Here is a 22,083-nt window from a genome sequence, read left to right as displayed (position 1 = left end):
TACACTCATCACTTAGATGTACCTGAATCTCATCTAACTCACATGTCTTGTGAAAACATCTTCGGTGATTGCTTTAGTCAATAGATTTGCTACCATATCACCTCAAAAAACACAATCCATTGTTATTTCATTCTTTATACCCATATCATACACATTGATATTTAACCTCAATATGCATACTCTTTGAGTTATTTGCTCACGTACTAATCAAATATATAACAACTTTTTGAATCTTTTGGAATATCCAACTTTAAGTCATTTAGGAAGTAATTTATCCAAATACCAAAGGTGACTGCCATGTTATACATTATATATTCAACTTCATGGGTATGTTATGCTATACACTCTTACTTCTTTGATGACCATGCAACTGCCCTACCTTCTAAAATAAATAATAATCAGAGGTGGATTTGGCTTCATCTTTATTACCAGCAAAATCTGCATCTAAGCTTGAGTTCTTTCATTCTCCTTACATACCAAAATATCATCTTTACTTATACACTCATCACTTAGATGTACCTCAGTCCCAATTGACTTACATGTCTAGTGAAAACTTATTATGATCGCTTTAGCCAATAGATCGGCTGCCATATCACTTGAAATAACATAATCCATTGTTATTTCATTTATTATAAATATATTGTGCACATATTGATATTTAACCTCAATATCTTACTCTTGGAGTTATATGCTCATGCATGAATCAAATGTATAGCAGTTTTTGAATCTTTTAGAATATTCAACTTCAAGTCATTTAAGAAGTGATTTATCTAGACACCAAAGGTGGTTGCCATGTTACAGGTGTTAGAAAGGCACTTATATACGTATATACTTGAATATATATATATATATATATATATATATATATATATATATATATATATATATATATATATATATATATATAAAGTATATATGTATGAAATACAATTTTGTAATATGTATTTTTATTTCTTGTTTTTATTTTTGTCTTTTTTGCTTTTTTGTCAAAGTCAATAGTCAAGATTTGACTATTTGACCAGTCATTGGGCTAGAGCCGTTGGGAAGTAGCCCAACGACTATTGCTCACTCTCGTCTATAAATAAGAGACTATTTTCTCATTGTAAATCACTTTTTAAGTGAGATTTCTCTCTCAATAATATTCGGTATTCTTGTGCCTTAGTGAATTTTGTGTTATTTATGCTTTAGTGCATTTGATGAGTGAATGTTCTTGTCAAGTTTTTTGTAAACTTGATTATTTGTAAGATTCTTCATATGGTATCAGAGCGTGGTTTATACTCACTCATAAAGGTTGCCTAGTAAAGCATGCATTGGTAGGCTACCTCGTAAAGCGTGTTTATAATTCTTTCTTAGTCGGGGTCTTCTTCTTCTCCTTGTTCATCATGGGTGAATTCTTTTCGCACAATACAAGAAACTCCAATTTTATTCCACCATTCAAGCTTGATGGAAGCAATTACATCATTCGGACTGAACATTTAGAGACATTCATAAAAGGTCAAGGTTTGTGAGGATACATGAGAGGTATTATTCTTGAACTCACTCCTAAAATTACAATATATGAAAATGGTGTCTAGGCAAGTCTCGAAGAAAAAGACAAAGCAATAAAAGAATATTATAAAAAAATTAGGTAAATGGGACATGAAAAATGTCAAGATTCTTTCATGGATGCTAAGTGGAGTAAAGACAAAAATTACCTCAAATCTCATGTTACAAAAAGGCAAGCGAAGCATGAGAGTATCTTAAAGGTATGTTTACCAAAAAAGATATGGCCTATAAATATTATCTCCAAGAAAATGCTAGAAATATTAAACAAGAAGATAAGAATGTTATAGATTATTTTATTGAGTTATCATCCATTTGGACTCAACTTGCTCAATTTGAACCCAAATGGAAAGGTAAGTGTATTGAGATGCAGAGAGTTTAAATTGAAGAAGATAGACTCTTTGCTTTTCTTTATAAATTGAGACTCGAGTTTGAACAAACTTGGGCTTCCTTGCTATCATCCTCATCGCCTCCTCTTATTCATGAGATTCTCACTAAACTTAGTGGAGAAGAGACTAGGCTAAACATGAGTAAGAGTGATAGTGTTTTTGCTACTTCTAGCAATGGTCAAGAAGAGGATTGTGTGCTTGTCGCCTCTAAACCGGGATATTATATCAAACCACATAAACCTCCTCATTTTAATAAGAATAAAGGAGAGTCAAAAATAATTTGTCATAATTGTCATGAGCTCGACCATATTAGACCTCAATGTCCTGGATTCAGGAAGGACTATAGGCCTCAAGAAAAAAGAGTTGTTGTGACACCGTCAAAACAAAAAGATGATACTCTAAACCTCAAAGATCTCACTAAATCATTATCCCAATTGACAGAGGCATTATAACCATTGCTTAAAGGTTATACCTCAAGAGCATTCATTGCATCCTTTTTAACTCTTGGTATGTGCTCTTGGGTTATTGATTCAGGAGCTTCATTTCATATGACCCCACACAAGTTTATTTTATCCAAGTGTCAATCTAACTCAAATGCATCATTTGTTTCCACTTCCGACAAAACTTTCTTAAAAATAAAGGGTGTTGGGATTTTTAAAAATAATTTGACAAAACACAACAAGTTTTATATTCCAAAAGTAAGACTTATACCAAAACTTCATCTTAATTTACTTTTGATTTCTAAAATCTCAGATCATGGATGTGATGTCATATTATCATCAAATAAATGTTGGGTGCAGGATCGCCAGTCCAGAAAATTTATTGGGAAAGGTTCTTGGCAAGGAGACCTTTATTATATAAACTTCATTTGTATTTCAAATGAATCATTTTATAATATTGCCCGGACAAAAGATATAAAAGTTTGGCACCATAGACTTGGGCATCCAAATATAAGGAAACTGAATTTTGTACCTATTACTAAGGATCTTTATAAAGATAATTTTGAATGTAAAGAATGTTTACTTGGGAAAATGACATCTTTGCCTTATGGACAAAGAACTTTTTACTCATCAATGCCTTTTGAGTTGGTTCATTCGAATACGTGGGGTATTGCTCCGGTGGTTTTTAAAGGAGGATTCTCCTACTATGTTGTTTTTGTCGATGATTTCACTAGATATTGTTGGATTTATTTTCGTAAGTTTAAATCTGATGTATTTGCAACCTTCAAAACTTTTCATAACATGATTAAAAATCAATTTAAAAGCAAGATTAAAATTCTAAGAACTGACACTCGGGGAGAATATTTGTCAAATGATTTTAAACAATTCTTAGAAAATGAAAGAATTTTGTATCAGAGATCGTGTCCTAAAACTCCACAATAAAATGAGATTTCAGAAAGAAAACATAGATATATTATGAAAACTACAAGGACACTACTTATTGCTAAGAATATTTTTAAAAATCTTTGGGTTGAAGTTGCCTTAACATCAGTGTATCTCATAAATAGGATGCCTTCAAAAACTTTATCCAATAAAATTCCTTTTAAAAAATCATTCAAATGACAACCTGCCTATCAAAGGCTGAGAATCTTTGGTTACAAATGTTATGTCTTGAATGATAAAAGAGATAAACTATCTTCTAAGGCAATCCCCTATGCGTTCTTTGGTTACTCTAAAATACAAAAAGGGGTTTAAATGTTATGATATAAAAAATTATAAACTTTTTGTCTCAAGGAATGTTATCTTTGTTGAAAATGAAAGTAGATGTGAAGGAAATATGTCTCAAGACATAGATTTTGACTACTCCTTATTCAAACTATTGTCTAATGATGAAGATACTTATGCAGAACCCTCTATGGAGAATAGAACAATAGTTAAACCAATAGTATACACTAAAAGAAATAGAAACATATCCGGTGAAAGTGTAAATGAGGATAATCATAAAATATTAGAAATTTTCTCTAAACAAATCACCATTCGTAGATCTAAACGAACCTCAAGGATTTCAAATAGATTTGTTTCTTATGACTCATTTTCTCCTAAACATAGAGCATGTCATATACCTATTCATTCATATTTTGAACCCTACTGTTACAATAAAGCCAAAAATCTACCTGAATGGGTAAAAGCCATGCATATAGAATTAGATGTTCTTAGGGGTGGCAAAACCTGACACGATCCGCCAACCCGACCCGCCAACCCGCCTCTTAGGCGGGTTCGGGTTTGGAAAAAATGAACCCGTTTAATAAACGGGTCGACCCGCCTAACCCTTTTATTAAACTGGTCGGGTTCGTGTTAGGGGTATGCCAACCCGCCTGACTCGTTTAATAAACAGGTTAGGCAGGTGGGTCAACCTGCCAACTCGTCTGCCAACCCACCAACCTGACCCGTCAACCCGCCAACCCGACCCACCAACCTGACCCGCCAACTTGAGAACCCGTTTACCCGACCCAACCCATTTATTAAATGGGTTGGCGGGTCGTGTCGAGTTACCCGTTTATTAAACGGGCCGGGTTTGTGTTTGCCACAGCCGACCCGTTTAATAAATGGGTCGAGTTCGGGTTGAGTTATGCTGACACGCCAACCCGACCCGATTACCACCCCTAGATGTTCTTGAAGGAGCCAACACTTAGAAAATTCTAAGCCTACCCATCGGAAAGAAAACCACAGGTTGTAGATGAGTTTTCAAAGTCAAGACAAAAAGTGACGGATCCTTAGAAAGATATAAAGGTACGCTAGTTGCCAAAGGTTATTCTCAAGAATATGCAGTAGATTATAAAGAAACCTTTGCTCTTGTTGTCAGGATGACAACTGTTCAAATTCTTATAGCTATTATACTTATTAAAATTTTGAATATATTCCAAATGGATGTTAAAAATGTATTTTTAAATGAGAATCTCAATGAGGAAGTACACATGGATGTTTCACCTGGATTGATAGTTTCCACAGGTAAAGTGCTTATATTAAAAAAGGCATTGTATGGTCTCAAACAAGCACCTAAAGTGTGGTTTGACACATTCAACAATGTTATTACAAGATATGGTTTCAAACCATGTTATACTAACACAACTTTATTTATTAAGAATGCTTCTACATGTATTATAATTTTACTTTTATATGTTGATGACATATTGATTATAAGAAGTGACAAAGAAAGAATTAAAAAAGTAAAACAGTTTTTGAAAAATTCTTTTGAAATAATTGATCTTAGGTTCCTAACATACTTCCTTGGTATAGAAGTATCATATTCTAACAGAGGATATATATTGTCACAAATAAAATTTGCTTTAGATATCATGATAGGTCAGGATTATCAGATGATAAAGTTGTTGACACTTCAGAGATTGTCAGAATGAAGACGTGAGTTGATGATGGAGTTCCTTTGGACAACCCAACTCCCTCCAGACAACTTGTGGGATCTCTCATGTATCTAAGTATTACAAGACCTGACATAGCACATGTTGTACATATAGTTAGTCAATTTCAACATGCTCCAACATCAGCTCATATGGGTGCAGTCACGAGAATTATCAAATACATCATAGGCACAATTAATAAGAAAATTTTTCTATCATCTTCTTCCTCATTAGATCTTATTGCATACTCAGATACTGATTGATGAGGGGATCCAAATAATAGGCGCTCAACAACTGATTTTTGTGTGTTTTTAGGTAAATCCTTGATTTCATGAAAGTGCACGACATGTGATATGAAGTTGGTTTCATCTTGGTGTTCACCTTAGCTGACGGGTGGTGAACCAATCCACAAGGAGAAAGAATATACACATCCTCATCATAAACGACTATATGTTAATATTTGCTAATTTCATGCAAACAATATTAGATCATACTACAATGTACAGAGAAAAAAAATACAAAGGCACTTATATTACACTTTCTTTGTGACCCTAGATGCTTTGTCAACTCTTCAATAAGTAGATATTTAATTGCACTTATATCAATTTTTGAGTCTAGCCATGAGTCCAACCAATTAGGAGTTTCTGACATCTGTATGGTTTAATTTAAAAATAAAATAAAAAAAACCACAAATAGATTATGATGATTGACATGCCATTGATTATAATTGACTTTAATTCTCGAACACCAAATTTAACTTATCAATTATTTAAAGACTCAACATTTTAGTTATTACATTTACCATATGCTTTATCTGAATGCATTTACAATACTTATTTGAGGTGTAAAATAACATTTATGTTATTCTTTGATGAAATAATTCAACATATGTTTTTTATTAAACAATTAATAATGAGGGATTTTCAGTGAGTTTGTCTAAACAAAGCCCAACTTAATGATTTTTAGGATCACGTGTATTGAAACATAAATGAAAACAAAAATAGATGAAATTTTTGTTGATTTTTTTGTAAAAAGCTAATAAGTTGGGCAGATTTATTTTTATTTTGAAGAAAGATCCCCGAAGATCACATTATATTGACATGATAAGAAGTCACATAATTAAGAATGTGCACTCTTTTGTTGCTTCCTTATCCTTTCATTTGCTACCCATTTATGTGAAGGTAAAGGTAGAGTTAGAGGTGTTGTTGCTTCATTGGTTGCAACAGTTTTGTCTCACTGCAAGCTTTAATTTGTATAAAGCTGATCAAAGCTGGTGAAAGAATTAGAGACCAAAAAATAAAATTCAGAAGGGAATTTTGTTGCATTGGGAAAGGACGATGTGAATTTTGTTCCAGTTAAATCACAGATGTACCATTCCTGTTTCCTACTGCCAATTTTATTGAATTGGTGATTTATTATCATTTCTTATTGATATTCTTTATCCTTAAACGATATTGTTGCCAAGTATTCATGAGAGAATTTGTCATTTGTCACCTCAAGATTTACAAAAAATAATTTGTAAATCATCTCATAAATGATACGTGGAGCTTAGAGGTACTTAGAAATACTATTCCCATGAAGCCTCAAAAAATTTCACCACCGCACGACCATCAAAATAATCACTCATGGTCACCAGTGTAATCACAAAAATACAAGAAAACCCATGTGAAAATCCGATGTGAGAGAAAGAGAGAGAATCATTATGTGACTTGAATTTCATTAAGTTATTATGTGACTCACCACCAACTTCCATGCCCCTACAAAGAGCATCTGACTATTTTACTACTAAAGACATAAATTTCGTCTGTTCTGTTTTCTCAACTACACAATGCGAACATGTCTTTGACAGAGGAAAAATTATCATGCTTACCCTCTAAAGTTAGTAAGTTGTTCAAATTACAATATAAGCAATGTACAAAGATTTAACATCAGTTCCCAACAAAAAGAGGGGATCCAGAGAAAAAGAAAATGCAAGCCGGTTTAGATGGGCCTAGTGCAGAAGGATCACATGGCGAAGACTATAACTGTTATAGCCCAAGGTTTAGGGAATTTCAATGAATCAGATTTTATCTGATATGTGACCGAATTCTAGTTGCATTTAGTAAGTCAAAACTGTATCTGATTATGATCAGATGCTGATATGGTTTTGATTTTTTATTGCCAAATCCAACAAATATCCGAATTTGTCAGATATCATAATCCGTTTACATGTAAAAAAAAAATTGAGGCAAAAAAAAAAAAGAACAACAAATAAAAAAATATAACTCCAAAAAGTTTGAGGCAAATCATCCAACAATTAACGTGCACTCTTTTGTTGCATCAACAATTAAGAATTATCAAGGGAAGCATGCATCCGATCTCCTCCATTAAACACACACACACACACACATATATATGTATATATATATATATATATATATATATATATATATATATATATATATATATATATATATATATAGAGAGAGAGAGAGAGAGAGAGAGAGAGAGAGAGAGATTTCACCTGTAGGAAGCAGAGCTCGGCACTGGAGGGGGCCACCCAACATCACTGCAAGGAGCAGAGCAAGAATAGGGGCGACTGGTGAGAGACCTCAAAGTTAAGGGTGTCAGGGGGTCGGGTATAGTCTGATTCTAGCTCAAAGCTGGACGTTAGACCAGTCTGATTCTAGCTCAAAGCTGGACGTTGGACCAGTACTTGCTGATCCACCTCCTATCAATAACACCTAATCCCAGGTGCAACTCTAAAAGACGTCTTCAATGATGCTTCTAACAAGGGTGTGAGGAAGAAGAAAAAGAAGAGGAAGGAAGGTGAGAGTGAAAAATAGATGGGAAGGAAGGTCCGTTAGAGGAGAGGAGGGCTCGGGGGAAGCGGGACGAGGCTTAGAGAGAGAGAGATAAAAAAAAAATTTAAAAAGGGTCTACTGAGCCCTAATTATAAACTCTATAATGGTGACATAAATTATAAACTCTATAAGTATACCATATAAAGGCGACACAAACGTCACCGTTAAATATTGCCGTACAAGTTTTTTAACAACAATAAGTAACAACGATATAATATCATTGTTATAAACATACCGGTACGACGATACCTAAAGTCGTTAATGTCGAAGGTATGTTTATAACGATGACATATTTAACATCCATATAATGTAGCCGTTATAGATCGCCGTCTTTAACCAAAATATTTGTGCGAGGCCAAGGCATTCACGAAGATATCCAAGTTGCTGTTAATGCTATTCAATTGTGGCGACTTGTTTTGTCACCGTAAAAGAGTCGATGCTATTGACCCTCCTCCTTGTAGTGAAGTTTTCAGTTTTTATACCTAACTGTGAGTTCTCATTGTTTCAAATGCTTGGTCCTAAAATCAATCATTTGGCCACTGTTTTTCAAAAAAATGACTAAAAATGCCTTAATATTTATTTCTTTAACACAAACATAAGATGATTTATAATAACAATGGAAGGTAGGAAAAGTAATTTTATGCCTTAGGTGAGCATTTGAAATGCATTAAAAAAGGCAGTTGATTGTAATAACAGAAAAGTTGGTCTGTTCTCTTAAATAGCAGATTTGTTTGATGGCTTTTTGTGTATTATTGTGGGATATAAATTTGCTAGAGTCGGTTGTACATGCAATTTAGTATAAAAACACTGTTTTCTCACATTTTTTTTACCCTTTTGTAGATCTAATCATATAAATGTGATCTACATAGTCTCTTTACTAGAAAATAGGTTTCAAGTCATGTTTTTTCAATTTCTAAGTCAGTTTTCTAAAGGCTTCAAGAATCAACGGTCCACAATATACCGAAATTTCAAGGGCTTAAATGTCATATTTTACATTGAAAAAAGATGATCCAAAGTGTGATCCCTATGATTTTTCAATTAGATGGTACATACAATAGACAATAGCAAATACATATCCATTGTTATGTGCTCCCACATATTTTTTTCAAGTAGAATGCCAACAAAATTTAATGAAAAAATGAGAGCTGATCCTGTAAAAAATCTCACCCAGCGTTTACAACCACAAAACCCACCGCTCTGTGGGTCCCACTTGTACTGAGCTACAGTACAGTGTAGTGGGTTTTATGGTTGTAAACGCTTGGTGGGATTACTAATCTCACCCAGCGTTTTACAGGATCCTCTCTCTGAAAAAACACTGCAAGTGGGTCGATGTTAGATGTCCCACTAAAAAACAACTTTTCACGGTTAAAATGGTAAAACGCATCATTTTCACACCGGTCCTTTTAAAGTAGTAACCTGCTCATTATGAGTTTTGTCTCTTTGAACAAGAGCCTTTCGAAAAAAATGATGAATGGGGATGTCCTCTGTTGGTCTATGACTGCATTCACGTGCAACAAGGAAGCCCTTTTGAAATGATGAGAGGATATATATCTCGAGTTCCCTCGTGGGCATGAAAAGCATCTCACAGCATCCTTTTCTCGAGCGTGCAAGTGTGAAGCACACGAGTGGCCTACTTGTCCATTCTACAAATAGACAAAAAGGAAGAGACTAGCTCCCTTTTCTTTCTTTTTTTTCCTGTGGGTGAGAAGTTTGCAATGCCCCCATGATTCTTGGATTTTCTAAAGATCCAGTCTTTGAAAATCACAATAACAGCACTTTATCAAGGCTAGTGAAACATGAAGGGGGTGTTTGTTTACACCCTCACGTAAGGGAAGCCACTTTCCCTTGAAAGGGATGCCCAAGAGAAAAACTGTAAAAAGTGTTGTTCCATGGAGAGAGGTGTGGACTGTGGACCCATTTTGACACATTGTTTTTTTGCAGTTATTGTATGGGCCCCCACTACATACTTCTCATGGAGATGTTTGTTTTACACCTCTTGAGAAAGAGGTATGTATGAGGGGAAACGGCATGAAACAAATGCCTCCTAAAATCCATACATGCATGATTCTTTTTTATTTTTCCTTCTCCCTTCTTTAGCAAAAGGCTAGGGCCTTTCTCGCAGGCATGAAACAAACAGCTCTGCAGCAAAATTTGGGATTTAAACATTTACATGGCAGTGCATTAGGCTCCTTGTTTTCCCATGCGTTTCACAATCTCATACGAGATGGCTTTCACCACCATCGGGGGTGGAGAAACCATTTTATATGAAAAAAGGGGGTGCTCATTTCACATGAAAGAGGAGTTCCCTCCCCAGTCCCCTCCGGTGTATCAAACAGGCCCTGAACTCACCAAACAGCAGAAAACAAATCTAATCGGTGGTACAACTCGGCCATGGAACAAACTCCTGGTAACTTGGTCACACTCTAGCAGACGTAGTACCCTTGGATTTAAATGATCTTTGGTCATTAGACCGTATGAATAGTTTTCCTATTCAAAGGCAAGCCTTCTCATGATTAGTTTGAGTAGGCTTTTTTTTTGGATTGGCTTTGAGTAGGCTTGTAAGAGAATGGCACTTGGAAATTATGTGGGTATTGGAGAAAACGAAGAACTGGTAATAGATTAGTCTCACAAAAATTATCTTCCTTGAAGTATGTTGGGATACGTAGAACTGCAAAGCTTCACGTTGCAACATCTACTCCCACTGCAGGAGTAAAGAGGGGTTGTAAGATTTATAGAATTTCTGGAGTTGGAAAGCCAATCACCGTTTATCCAAACACCTCTTTGAGGAGAGGTTTTTTTCTTTCCTTCTTCTTCTTCTTTGTTTTATTTACCTGCAGTTTCATTGAAGACCTAATTCTTCCGAATGCCCTGCTATCCAACAGAGGGTGCATTGAACTAATGCTTTTTGCAAAACCCCTCCTGGGATTCTTGTTATATTAATAGTCACTAGTTAAAACAATGTGCATAATTCACAAAATCTATAAAGGATAAACAGAAGAGCTGTTCAAGTTGGCTTAAGTCTCATAATTGTCTAGATAAGATAGGAAGTAGATGGCCATGACTTGTTCTTTGAATCACTTCACGTTTAGCTCAACATGTATGTGTGTGTGTGTGAGAGAGAGTAGCAAGTAGCAAGTTGAAATTCAACAAATTTCTTTTTTTACTTGAAAAAATTATTCCCTGAACAAAAAGAAAAAATACATGGTCCTCCTCTTCTTGTCGATGCTCAATCTTGAATTAAGAAGCGATTTCTACATGAGAAGCGTATATATCCGAAACCATGACTTGCTTTTAGTCCATACATGAGCCCCATACGCACCTATGCACTGTGTCATGGACAAACGGAGCCAGACCCTTGGTTCCTCCCAAAACAGTACGAGACATGAACAAGGCAGAAAAAGGAAAACAAGAAACCTTATGGAGGGGCAAGTTTGAGCATCACATGAAACGTGACTAAGTTCATGAACTACAAGTTTTCAACCGTTGGTGTTCATGAACTTTGGTTGATTTTCAAGGCACTTCCAAACAGAACCCCCCCCCCCCCCCCCCCCCCCGCGATCATGCAATATCAAGAAACAACTCCGGGGATGAAGGGGCCGTGATGCACCTAAGTGGAGACTCCCTCCTCAGTGGCGTCAGGGGTGGTGTCAACTGCGATGGCGATGATACAGGAGTCACAAAGGGAGTGCACCAACCAGAAGCAGCAGCAGCAGCAGTAATTTGGTGAACCGAGTGCTGCTCATCAACACCATCACCCGTATCCTCCACCAGGAACTCCATCAGCTCTTGCTTTGTCTCTTCCTTTATGCTAGAAAGGATGGTGGTTGATGGCAAAAACTTGAAAGAAGGGCTAGGTGACGAGTGCCCACCAAATGATCCCACAAAAGCAGCCTCTGTAGCAAACTCCTCACCACCATTGTCTTCTTCTTTTTCCTTTCTCTTGTGTTTGGATTGGATCCTTATAAAGATGGTCGTTGGTTTCTTGAAGCAGAAGGAGAAGAGTTTCAAGAGGAGGAAGGAAGCAAGTATTGCAAAGACAACACTCAAGCCTATGGCAACACCAATCAGGGATTCCATGCAAGAGAGAGAGAGAGAGTTGTGATGTTGGTGTTGTTGGGGAGAATTAGAAAAGGAGGCAGGGCCGCAGGAAGGTGTTTTGTGTATTTGGAAGGATGTTAACGGAGGGATTGAATGCTGAGACAGCCGTTGGACTCATGCTTTGGCTCTTGCCAACGCATGCATGCATGCGATGATCGTAGGGCAAAGGCTTTCCCTATTCTGCCCTTGCAAAGAGAGGGGTATTTTTCTTTTTTCAATTTTTTTGATATTTATACCGAGAAACTGGCTCTGCTTGCCATACTTACATCTGCCCTGACAGGAAGCACATCAGGTCATGCTGAACATGAGCGTTTTTGCTCATGACATCGTGGCCATCCGATTTGCATTTTAAAAAGCTCGAAAGTCAACAAAACCACGTGGCATTTATCCAAAATGCAAACAGACGGCCGCGGCCACGATGTCCGCATGAGCAAAAAAGCTCACGTTCAGCATGACCTGATCTGCTTCTGCCCTGACAACGTAAAACTCTCTGAGCTTACCCTTTGCCTTGGGCAAGAGATGACACCCATGAGATTTGAACACAAACCGCTTGCTTAGCAGCCTAAGCCCCCATCCCACAAAGTCAAACCCCTTTGAGGGTTTTTTTTTTCATTTGCAACTCAAAGAAACTGCACTCAACACAAAGACCTGGTCGCACTGGTGCAACCTGTTATACCTGTAGTCATTGTGCCAGAGGCGTAAAACTCTGAGGCTAAGGCCCTCACCTTGAGGCCTATGCTGAGCGTCGGCTTGCGCAAAAAAAATGCAAGGGAATGAAATCTAGGCCACCCATCTAGTGGCCAATGCCCCACCCCACTAAGCCAAACCTGTTAGTTATTTGGATTCGGTTTGGATTCATTTGGATCTAGATCCATTTACTATAACTAACATTTATGGACGGCAAATGTGCGTTGGTTTTGAAATGAAGATAAGTCCCACGATTAATCGTGGGCTTATCTGTAACTGATAGTCAGTTACGGGAAAACCATATTTATATATACCTGCGTGGTTGAGAGCAGGGTAACAGAGTAGGGGTTTTCCAAAGGTTTCTCTTTTATACGGGAAGGGTCTCTGCTCTATTCTTCTCAATTTTGTGTTGTGACTCACCTAAGGCAGAGAAGAAACTAGAGAAGAAGACTCTCCCGTCTGAACATCGAGTCATCTCATCCAACAATGGCAGGAACATCAGGTACATCTGTTCTCTGTATGTACTGTTTTAATACAAAATTCATGTACAATATTGTTTAGTTTCTGGGGTCATTTTGACCCCAACAATTGGTATCAGAGCTGGGAGGTTTTTTGGACCTCTACGGTCTGATTCTAGATCTCTGTATAAGGGATGAATAGAGATGAGAAATTAGGCTGATCTGATCGATTTTATTCTTGAAACAGAATCAGTTTCTTGATTCAGTCAAGCTGAATCGAGGTTCTGGAATCCGAACTGGTCACATACTTTTTCTTATCCATTTCAGGAAACTGTATTGGACCAGACCCATTTTGGATCTGGTAGTAAACTGAATCGGGTCATGCATCTGAACCGGTCTGATATTTTATTTTCAATCTGGTTCTGAGATTGTATCGGACCAGACCTGTTTCAGATCCGGTAGTAACCCGAACCGAGTCAAAGTTCACAACCGGTCCAGTTCCAGGATTGGATTCAAACCCGTATTGAGTCTGGGCAAATCTCTGTGACCGACACGACTCGTGTTGTGTCAGAGCGAGTCCTTGTGACCGACACGACTCGTGTCGGATCTGGGCGAGTCCTTGTGATCGACATGACCCGTGTCGGTTCTCGACGAGTCTCTGTGACCGACACGACCCGTGTCATGTCATATTTTCTTTTTCGACATTTTTTGCCAAGAATCGATTTTTTCCACCGACCGCTAGCGAAATTCCTGTTCAAAGGGGTTTTGCCGGAAACGATGTGGGACTCAGTTTGGGTGAAACCCAAACCCTCCCGAATAACAAAAACGGCATCGAACTCATCGGTCGTCTTGCCGGAAAACCCCTGTATAATAATAATAATAAATAAATAAATAAATAAATAAATATGCTTACAGAGGGGGTTTTTCATCGATTTCTGCCTCTTTCATCGTGTGGTGACCGAAGCAGGTCGGTTCTGGCCGGATCTTCAATCTGCACCACCTCAAATGACAGAGGGATCGAGGTTGGAAGATCCGGGCTGAGCGATGTCGACAGACCTCGCCGGCTTCACCGCTTTTGTTCCCGGCGGGCATCGATGTCAGAAGACGTCAGTGATGCCACGACCTTCAGTCCCGTTGTATGTCACCGTCGTCTTTCGCCAGATCCATCAGCAGTTTCGCCGGATGGGATCAGTTTTTGGGGGCTTGGTAGATGTCGGCAGGCTCCGCCGGCTCCACCGCCATCTATCCCACCTTGCGTCGTCGTCCTTCTTGCCGGATCCACCGGCTGCCTCGCCAGATGCTTCATAGCAGCCGCTGGAGGCAGTTAGGGTTTTCTTGACGAAAAACATCGTAACGATGTTTTATATTCAGGAAACCAGATCGAGTCTGGACCCGATCCGGAATATCCGATTTACTTGGATCCAAAAAAGATGATCAGATCGTATCTGGACCCGATCTGAATACTCGTTTCAACCCGAACCTGAAACATAAGTCGGTGCTACAGTAATGGGTCCGGGTTTGGACCCAGGTCAGCCTGTTTCGGGATCCATAGCTTCAAAGTCCAGGTATACCGGTTTCGGCTGTCCCGGACAAGTTTCTCTGGAACAAACAGAATGTTTCGGACATCAGAAACTTCTGTCCCGAACACCCTGTGCGATTATCCCAAAACATAGTGTTTTAGAATGCGCAGAACATCCTGAACAACTGTCCTAGAACAGATCCGTTTCTGTCCGAACAGAACGGTTTGTTCTAGAAGAGACAGAATGACCCTGAACGAACTGTATCGGTCTATATGGCTTCTAAGATCGATACGGGGCATTTCAGGATCGGTTTTGAGTGAATTTAAACTGGTTCCTAAGGTTTTAGAGTCAGTTCTTTCACTTAGCATAACTGGTTTTTCGTTTTGAGATTGTTCTGAGGGTGTTTCTTTTATAGTTCATCAAGTTTTGAACCGATACACCTATTTCTGGGACTGTTCATCATGTTTTGGACTGGTTCTTGGGTTCTAGGACTGACATACATTTTTTAGAGCATGCATATCATAATTTATGAAGCATTTTAAATCATATTAAGTTATATTACTGAATCATTATGTTTTGGAGTCGGTTTTAATGCTTATATACATGCTTCTATTGATATTATGTCTGTTTTCATGCATATGTATACACATTTTTTAATGCATAAAGATATGTGTAGTATTATTTTTAGTATGCATGATTGTTTAAGTGTTCACATCAATGTTGATATAGGAATTAACATAGAATTTGCATTTGTATGTATTTGTTTTCACCAAAGTGAATTGATGCATACTTTGCAAATGTCTAGTTAATTTTTTTTTTAACAATAAAATTATATTAGCCTCATTGAAATAATATGCCATCCAAAGATGGTATTATTATGTTCAGAGGCTAGTAGGATAAAATGAAGGAAGTGTCTCCCAGCACATGAGATGTGTAGTACCCAAAAGTACCATGTTGATTGTCTCTGGGTACATGTTCTCTCAGTTTTATTGAATAGTGGGAGGCGGAGTGCGTTTGCATATTATGGGTACTCACCAAAGTGGAACCATAATGACCCATGACACTTGCCTAGGAAAGTGTAAATAATTAAGGGCCTTATTCATGTATTTATCTTTTTACTTACTTGTCTCATTATGTGCAATAATATTATCTTTTGTCCTTGTAGTGCCTAATACAATTTTTAACTCATCAAGTATCCCTTTCCTCGATGGTTCTAACTTTTCATAATGAAAAGAAACAATTTTATTTACTTTAAGGTACATGGATTTAGACCTAGCCCTTAGGAAGAAAGAACATGTTGAACTGACACCTACTAACACTCCAAAATATAAATTCGATTTTGAGAAGTGGGAACGTTCTAATCGCCTTAGCTTGCTTTTGCTGCAGTCTAAGGTGACTAAGAATATAAGGAATGCCAATTCCACATGTAAGACTGTAAAGGATTTTTTGACTGCTATAGAAGCTCAGTTTGTGAGGTCCAACAAGGCTAAGGCTAGTACCTTTATGTCTAAGTTAACATCTATGAGATACATGAATGAGGGAAACATCCGGCAACACATACTAGAGATGAGAAACATAGCCACACAGCTTAATGACATGAAGCTGACTATCTCAGACTCCTTCCATGTCTACCTCATTATGGCATCATTGTCAGCTGAGTACTGTCCTTTTAAAATCTCCTATAACACATATAATGACAAATAGACTTTTAATGATCTCTTGTCCAAGTGTGTTGAGAAAGATGAAAGGTTGAAGGGTGAGAAGGTGCATAGTGCACATATGGCTTCTCATAAGGTTCAGTAGAAGAGTGGACCGAAAAGGAAATCTTTTAAGAAGAAGCCCAATAAAAAGTCAGCCTCCCAGCCCAACCAAGCACATGTTAAGTCTGATGTTCCTGCAGTAAAGTGTTTCTTTTGCAAAAAGAAGAGACATAAAAAGGCAAAGTGCGTAAAGTACCAGCTCTGGTTGAGCAAGAAAGGTAACTTGTCTTTTGTTTCTCATGAATGTAATTTAATTGATATTCCAATTAATAGTTGGTTGATTGACTCAGGTGCCACTGTGCACATTACCAATTCTCTACAGGCATTTCTGAACCAAAGGGAACCAACAAGTCATGAAAGCAGCATCTTCTCCGGAAATAAGATATGGTCTCATATGAAGGTTGTTGGGACCTACAAAATAGTATTAGATAGTGGTTTCATTCTGGATCTGGTAGATACTTTTTATGTTTCATCATATAACAGGAACCTTGTTTCTGTGTCAAGACTTGATAAATTTGGATATTGTATGAAGTTTGAACAGTTCAAATTATATATCAATAAAGATAATGTCTTGATTGGTTCTGCATTATTGTGTAATGGATTGTATCATCTAGAAACCCAAATCCATATCTCGGAAACTCTTAATACTAATCAAGTAATTGACAATAAGTGTAACCTGATAGATGATCAGTCCTATTTTCTTTGGCACCGTTGTTTAGGACATATCTCGAAAGAGGGAGTCCAACGACTTGTGAAAGAAGGGATCTTGGGATCCTTAGATTTCACAAATAATGAACCATGTTTGGACTGCATCAAAGCTAAGCAGACAAACACATATAAGAAAAATGCCAAAAGAAGTGATAAATTATTGGAAAACATTCATACCGATGTATGTGGATCATTTGCCCCTTGTTTTACCTTTATTGATGATTATTCCCTGTTTATGTATTTGGACCTCCTATTTGAGAAATTTGAAGTCTATCAAGTTTTTAAAGATTTCAAGAAAGAGGTAGGAAAACAAACATGAAGAATAATAAAAATCGTTAGATCTAATAGAGGTGGAGAATACTATGGGCAATTTACTGATATGGGACAACAAGAAGGACCATTAGCTCGATTTTTGAAAGAAGAGGGCATTGTCTATCAATACACCATGCCCGAAAGTGCATATCAGAATGGGGTAGCCGAAAGGCAAAATCGAACACTTAAAAAAATGGTCCGAGCAATGTTGAATTATTCAACATTACCTGTAACCTTGTGGGGTGAAGCCCTAAAGACAACTGTGCATATCTTGAACAAGGTTCCTACAAAAACCGTTCCAAAAACTCCTTATGAGTTATAGACAAGTAGAAAGCCTACTCTTTCTTATATGCACATATGAGGTTGTCTTGCAGAGGCTAAACTTTATAATCCTCACATAAAGACTTTTGACCCTAGGACAACTAGTGGTTTCTTTATAGGTTATCCAGAAAGGTCAAAGGATTACATGTTTTATTGTCTGTCTCATACACCACATATAGTAAAAACAAATAAGGCAAGATTTCTAGAAAATGGTTCTGTTGGGAAAGATGCATTACAAAACCTCAATTTTGAGGAATCTCGGGATAAGGATAATACCCCTAAGATAGATGATAGATTGCCTATCATTTTTCAACCAAGTGTTGAACCCACAAGTGATGCACCCACTACAGAAGAACCATTAGTGGATAATACTGGAGAATACATACAGGAGGATCAAGAACCTCCACTTGTATGAAGATCCACTAGAGTTAGAAGATCTGCTATTCATCCGGATTATGTGGTGTATTTATAGGAGCCCATAAATCTCATAGATGATAATCCCACGACATTTATGGAAGTTGTTGAAAGTAAGAAATCCTTACTTTGGATTGAGGCTATGAAAGAAGAGCTAGACTCTATGGCCAAAAACAAAGTATGGGACCTTGTTACATTACCTAGGGGAGTCAAACCCGTTGGGTGTAAATGGGTCTTTAAGACTAAAAGGAACTCCATAGGTAATGTTGACAAGTATAAAGCAATGCTTGTTGTAAAAGGTTTTACCCAAAAAGAGGGCATTGACTATAGTGAGACATATTCGCCTGTCTCAACTAAAGAGTCAATACGGATTATACTTGCCCTGATAACTCATTTAGATTTAGAGCTATACCAAATGGATGTAAAAACAACTTTTTTAAATGATGAACTTGATGAGGAGGTTTATATGGATCAACTTCAAGGTTTCTCTAAAAGTGAGTCTGAACGTTTGGTTTGCAAGTTAAATAAGTCATTATATGGACTTAAACAAGCCTCCCGCCAATGGCACATTAAGTTTATCGAAGTCATTCTGACTTTTGGATTTACAAAAAACATTATTGACCGATGTGTGTTCCTCAAGACAAGTGGGAGTAAGTTCATAATCATGGTATTATATGTAGATGACATATTACTTGCAACAAACGATAAGGTCATGCTCATAGAAACCAAGGATTTTCTTTTCCTTTATTTTGAGATGAAGGACATGGGAGAGGCTACTTTTGTTCTCGGCATAAAGATCCATCGAGACAGAGCAAAAGGTGTTTTAGGCCTCTCTCAAAGAACCTATATAAATAAAATTCTCAAAAAGTATGGGATGAAGAATTGTTCTCCTACTACGGCACCCCTACTTAAAGGGGATAAAATGAGCCTCAAGGATTATCCTCAAACTGAAGAAGACAAGGCACTCATGAACCAAATACCATATGCTTCAGTTGTTGTTAGCTTGCAATATGCGCAGACCTGCACCCGACCTAACATATCTTATGTAGTTGGGGTTCTTAGTAGATTTCAGTCGAATCCAGAGCATACCCACTGGACAACTGCAAAGAAGGTCATGCGGTATTTGCAAGGGACAAAAGATTATATGTTGACCTACAAGAGATCGAAGCACCTTGAAGTGATTGGCTATTCAGATGCTGATCTTGGAGGATGTCCTGATAGTAGAAAGTCTACAACAGGATATATTTTCATTCTTGCTGGTGGTGCTATTTTTTGGAGGAGTGCAAAACAATCCACTACTGTTGCGCACACCATGGAGTCTGAATTCATTGCACTTTTTGAGATGACATCACAGGCTATCTGGTTGCAAAACTTCATATCTAGACTCAAAGTGGTTGAATTCATTGGGAGACCACTTAGGGTATATTGTGACAATGAAGCCGATGTGTCCTTCTCCAATAACAATAGGAGTACTACATCATCCAAGCATATGGAATTGAATTTTTTTGTTGTCAAGGAAAGGACTGAGAATCAACATGTGTGTATTGATGACATTGGTACCAAAGAAATGGTTACATATTCTTTTACTAAGGGTTTGACCCTGAGATTATATGCTAAACATGTAAAGAGGATGTGTTTGTCCATTTCGTTGTAGTCAGATATACAATTTTGTACATGTGATCACATGATGTGATAAAGGTTGATTCTTTTATTTATATTACATAAAGTTATCTATGTAAATAGAATTTTATTGAAGCAATATAAATTGGACCTGAATAGAATTAAGGCCAATCTATTCAAGTTTGTAATTTCAAACCATTTGGGAATAACACATTTTTGTCCAAGTGGGAGATTGTTAGTTATTTGGATTCGATTTAGATCCATTTGTGTTCAGTTTGAATCCAAATCCATTTACCATAACTAACATTTATGGACGACAAATGTTCGTTGGTTTTGAAATTAAGATAAGTCCCACGATTAGTGGTGGGCTTATCTGTAACTGATAGTCAGTTACGGGAAAACCATATTTATATATACCTGCGTGGTTGAGAGCAGAGTAACGGAGTAGTGGTTTTTCAAAGGTTTCTCTTCCATACGGTAAGGGTCCCAACTCTATTTTTCTCAATTTTGTGTTGTGACTAACCTAAGGCAGAGAAGAAACTAGAGGAGAAGAATCTTCCATCTGGACATCGAGTCACCTCATTCAACAATGGCAAGGACATCAGGTACATCTGTTCTCTGTATTTACTGTTTTAATATAGAATTCATGTACATTATTGTTTAGTTTCTGGGGTCGTTTTGACCCCCAACAAAACCCTCTTGGGTTAGTGGGGTGGGGTATTTGATGAAGAATTTTTGTACCATTTTGAAATGACAAAGTGACAGCCGGTCTCAAATTAATGTGTTGTGATATAACCAAATAGACTAAACAAAATCACAAAGATAATTAGAAGAAAATTGGAGAGAAGAGACAAAGAAGACATCAGCTTTGCATGGTAAGGTCATTGCTCTATGTCCACATGCCACGTGAGAAAGATTATAACGGGATATTAAAAGTCCCATTCAATTTTTTTTCTAAATTTGTTGGGTAGGGTCATAACAATATAATCCGGGTTGGTTCATCTGTGCATCATTACCAATATAACTGTAGGCTGACTGATGTGGATATTATGAGAATTCGTTGCATCATGGCATAGCTAGGAATATAGGATGACTCAAATTCTGAACTGAGAAATGAAAACTTTGTTAAGGCGATGGTTGATAGCAACATTCAAAGGTGATGACCTCACTAAATTTCTGGTGCTACTAAATCATGTTTGTTAGTAAGAAAAGTTGGAAGAGGATTTGGTGGTAAAACTTTCACATCTTTGGCTAGAAATCTACTTTGAAAACTTGTTCTTTCAAGCGTACATTGTGGTCTTGCATTTTGGGGAGCTAAGAAAGGCCAGATTGGAGCCAATCTTTTCGCAAGAAACTGTAACTCACTTTACATGCTGGACTGTTGGATACTTTTTCGGACTACAGAGAAACTGCCCTTAGGATTAGAGACCTCATCACTCTAGCTCCTCCTCCCATACTTTTTTTTTGAAAGGCAAGCTGGGGTTTCACTGACCTCCCACCAGTTACATAACATACCATTGGGTTTTGAACTTGCAACATCCCAACACATGGTGACGTGCACTAACAGCTCCTACAAACAAGTGGAGCCCCTGTGAGTCACTTGGCTTGGGCATACTCAGGAGGGTAACACTCATGTGATTTGAACCTAGACCAAACATAGCTTTCAAAAGCTTGTCTCTCTCCTCCCCAACCTCATTTTTTCTTTTCTCAAAATCATTACTTGTTTGATAAGAAGGCTAGAGGATAACCTCTATGAGATTCGAACCCTAGACCTCTCGATTATGATAATAACTTAACCATCTAGTTATCTGGTTCGACTCCATTTTTTAAATTCAATGTTGGCACGCACCTATGCACATGAAAAGAGGGTTGAAGGTTACTTTTACCATTTCGAGACTTTCATGCCCCTTTATGTCTTTGTCCAAGCATTATATGCCCATTTTAGTAAATCCAACTCAAAAAAAAAAGGATAAAACAAGGAACGTATACGAATCCTGCTGGGCTTTTAATTTTCCCATTTTTTCCTTCTATAAATTTATGAACGGTTTGAAATAAA

The sequence above is a fragment of the Nuphar pumila genome, chromosome 5 (assembly GCF_984573655.1).
Source record: "Nuphar pumila chromosome 5, dmNupPumi1.hap1.1, whole genome shotgun sequence".
Lineage (NCBI taxonomy): Eukaryota > Viridiplantae > Streptophyta > Magnoliopsida > Nymphaeales > Nymphaeaceae > Nuphar > Nuphar pumila.
Note: the sequence above shows the minus strand (reverse complement) of the source record.